General features: G+C 33.4%; 1 long non-coding RNA gene across 1 annotated transcript; it reads left to right on the top strand.

The window, feature by feature from the left end:
• The first annotated feature begins 440 nt into the window (after positions 1-440).
• Positions 441-2,991, top strand: LOC107018838. The gene is made up of 2 exons (XR_001456685.2): positions 441-1,009; positions 2,444-2,991. It is a non-coding gene; the product is annotated as an uncharacterized LOC107018838 (long non-coding RNA).
• The last annotated feature ends 369 nt before the right edge of the window (positions 2,992-3,360 follow it).

Here is a 3,360-nt window from a genome sequence, read left to right as displayed (position 1 = left end):
GAACAACGAAATTTAATAATAGTACAATACACTTTAATTAACAATCAAAACAAACATTGTAGGTATAATAACGATACAATACAATACAATACAATGGATAACAATGATCCAAACATAGTGTAAATGTGTTTACAAAAAAAAAATTAAGAAAATTGAATATTAAGTTTTTAGAACAATGGTGATAGGCGTGTTTTTTAGAACATGGTGAAAGAATAAGAAAGAGATAGAAGTTGGTATATTTTGATAAATTGTCAATTGGTTCTTTATTTTTTCGAATTTTTATAACATATAAGACTTTAAAATAATTATTTTTTTTAATATTTTTCTCTCCCCTTAATTTCTCCTTTGTGTTTTTAAAAATTGTTTCTTTTTTGACATTTTTATTAAATATCGAAAATATTGACGGTGAGTGACATTTTGAAAATTTTCTTATACATTAAACAACAATACCCACATTCACAAAAGCAAACATACCCGACCCAGCCCTGGTCTTCTTCTTCCTCACGAAACCAGATGACCCCATCTCGTCCAAAATCAGACGCAAGACGAAATACTAGCGGAAATACCGGTGCAAACCCGGAAATCTCGCCCAACTACCCTGCAAAACCCATAGCCTAGCAGTCTCAACGTCAACCCCTCACGTACCCTTTTCCCCCTTTTCAGGGATTTTCAAATCTCTTCACTGGTGGCCTTGGAAAAAGGGAATCCGGATTTCAAATTCAAAATGATACCCGATTTGCCCCCCAAAATCAGTCCACCTTCATCTAATTAAGATCGTTTATCTCTTTGTGTTTGAGAGAGGTAAGTCGGGGGATTTTTTTCCTTAATTTTGATTGATGAATATAGTATCAAAAACCATAAAGCTAGGTCCAGATTTTTGGAATTTCTCTTCATCTCATCTGAAGCTTTTAGCGGAGTTCATTAGAATTCTCGATGTTCATCTCTTGTTTGGTGTGGAATTTGATTCATAGTTAAGTTCGTCTGGTCTCATTTTGCTGCTCCGGTAATGGTAACATTCTTATTCCTATGTCTCATTCTTTCTTTTTGAATGGTATTTGTGTTGCCATGTCATTGTCCGAAATAGTCTATCGTTTCTCATAATATGACTGGAATGCTAATTGTTGTATTTTGTGTTTGTTGCTGGTGTATTGTGACCAGAGTCATAAACTGTTTTATTTAATATTTCTTAGTTTCATGCTATGGTATTTTCATTTTTTTTAAAGTCTTTAGTCACTGCTCAGTAAGCATAGTCGACTGGTCTTCTTCTTTTTTTTTTTTCTTTTTTTTTCATTTTGAGTTTCACTGGTATGATCGCCTTTTTTTTAATATTTTTTTTAAATGAGTCGTTTCTACGAAGATATCTCGGATTAATTGGGCATCTTGTTTAACTTACACTCTGATGTTACTTGCCTTTGTTGAAATTAGTTATTGCCTATTTAGGAAGTTCATTATAGATATCGTCTAGTTCTCTGTTTGTGGACCAATACTTGTGTTCCTGGATTGTCTAATGTGTTAATCCGCAAAATGTAGATTTTGTAGATCATAAAGTGAGAATTAGTCAGTCTTACGACTTTAATTGTCACGGTTTAATTTAAAGCCTAGGATGTCATTTAAATTTTTATTTCTGGCCATTATATCACTCATATGATAGAACAAATAGAATGCAAAACCATTAGCCATGGCTTCGTTTTCTTGCCGTTATGATGTTAGTTTGCTTTGTTATTAGTTGTATGGGGTCATATGAGCTTATTATAAATATCGTATATACTTATGGTCTTTCTGTTCTAGTTTCGTGTTAATTTCCTCGATATTTGGATTAGCATTGAGTTGTAGATAAAAAGGATTGCCTATAAATTGGATCAATTTTCGTGCTAAGCTTGAAAATGGATGTTCACTGTTGCAAGCATTTTCCAGGTCTCTGTTCTGTTTTGTGTTTGACCAATTTTTCATTGTATTCTTTTCCTCAAAATGACTTCTCAATTGCATAATATACCCAAAGAGACATGCTCTATGCTCAACTAGCTGCATCCATGTTGTGTTTATTTTTATATTTTTTATTTGAGTGTGTGATGAATACCGTTTTGTTTCTTGCTGTCCACATGTACCTTTACCCGCCATATCGATTCATCAGCGTAAATAAGATCAGTATGTTCTTTAGTCACCTCATTAAAGTTTCCAACTTGTCTGTGTGTTGATCAACTTAAATAAAATGTGATTTCTTATTGTCAAGTGTATGCTTCTTCTTTCTTAATTTGTATCCCTTGAAATCTACTAAGTGTACATTGGCAATAGTTTCATTTTGTTGTAAAATGTCTAGTTTGCCTTGTTATGAATTAAAATCATGTCTTCTTGTATTTTTATCAAATATGTTATTCTTGTGAATAAGTTTAAGTGTGAATACTAATCTCGACACACTTTCTTTGCATGTGAAATTTGCTCCAAGTTCGCCATGAACTCCTATCTCCTATCCTTGCCGCTTGAGTTGTGTCGAAACTGAATATCTCTCCAATATCGAGTCAGCCAAGTAATGAAACGGGCTGAAGGCAGTGAATATGGGCTGAAATTAAAGTAGCAGGCCCCAAAAAAAGCCCAAGTAAGGGTTGCATACCCGTTGTATACAGCAGTATACACTTGTTATATGGTGATATACAGAAATACAGGTCGGAGGCTGTGGTCCAGGCGCTGAAAGGTTGAGGTAGACTGTATGCAGTTGCTATACAATTTGACTTACAGAAAAATGGGTTAAGTTACGACCTGTATAATAGTGTTCAAAGCCCAATACAATTGCAGCAGTAGCCCAATTAGTTGGGCAGTGACTAGTGAGGGTTTGGGGCCAAGAATAGCCCAAACTCATTAATTTCTCTTCTTTCATTGCTTGATTATTTTACGGGGAAAAAACACAAGTATACACTTTTTTTATAAATAATTACATATATATATATATAGCCGTATTCGGTGAATAACAATTATGACATATTTAATATTTACTTCTATAGCCTTTTTACATCCTAAATAGATCGTGGGAAAAATTGAGTAGAGATTCAAGGAACCAGTAACTCTGCGGTTCCTGTATTTAATGCTAACCATAACTACCTTTTATCTTTAAGAATTCTATTATATCGATATCACTTCCATCTAGCGAAAGATTATTTTCTGCAAGATTTTTTTTTTTCAATCTAAGTTTCTGTCATGGAAGAAGTAATTGTAATTTTGGTTCAACATAGCGGGTAGATGGGATAATGAACATAATTTCATAATTGATGGCTTGACAGTAAAGGAGAGTTCCAATTAGGATACCATTCTTGATAAAATAACGAAGATACTTGGTATTTATGCTTCTATGGATACAATTGAAATTAA

Source organism: Solanum pennellii, chromosome 5 (genome assembly GCF_001406875.1).
Source record: "Solanum pennellii chromosome 5, SPENNV200".
Lineage (NCBI taxonomy): Eukaryota > Viridiplantae > Streptophyta > Magnoliopsida > Solanales > Solanaceae > Solanum > Solanum pennellii.
The sequence above is the reverse complement of the archived record's forward strand: the minus strand, read 5'-3'. Positions and strand labels throughout refer to the sequence as shown.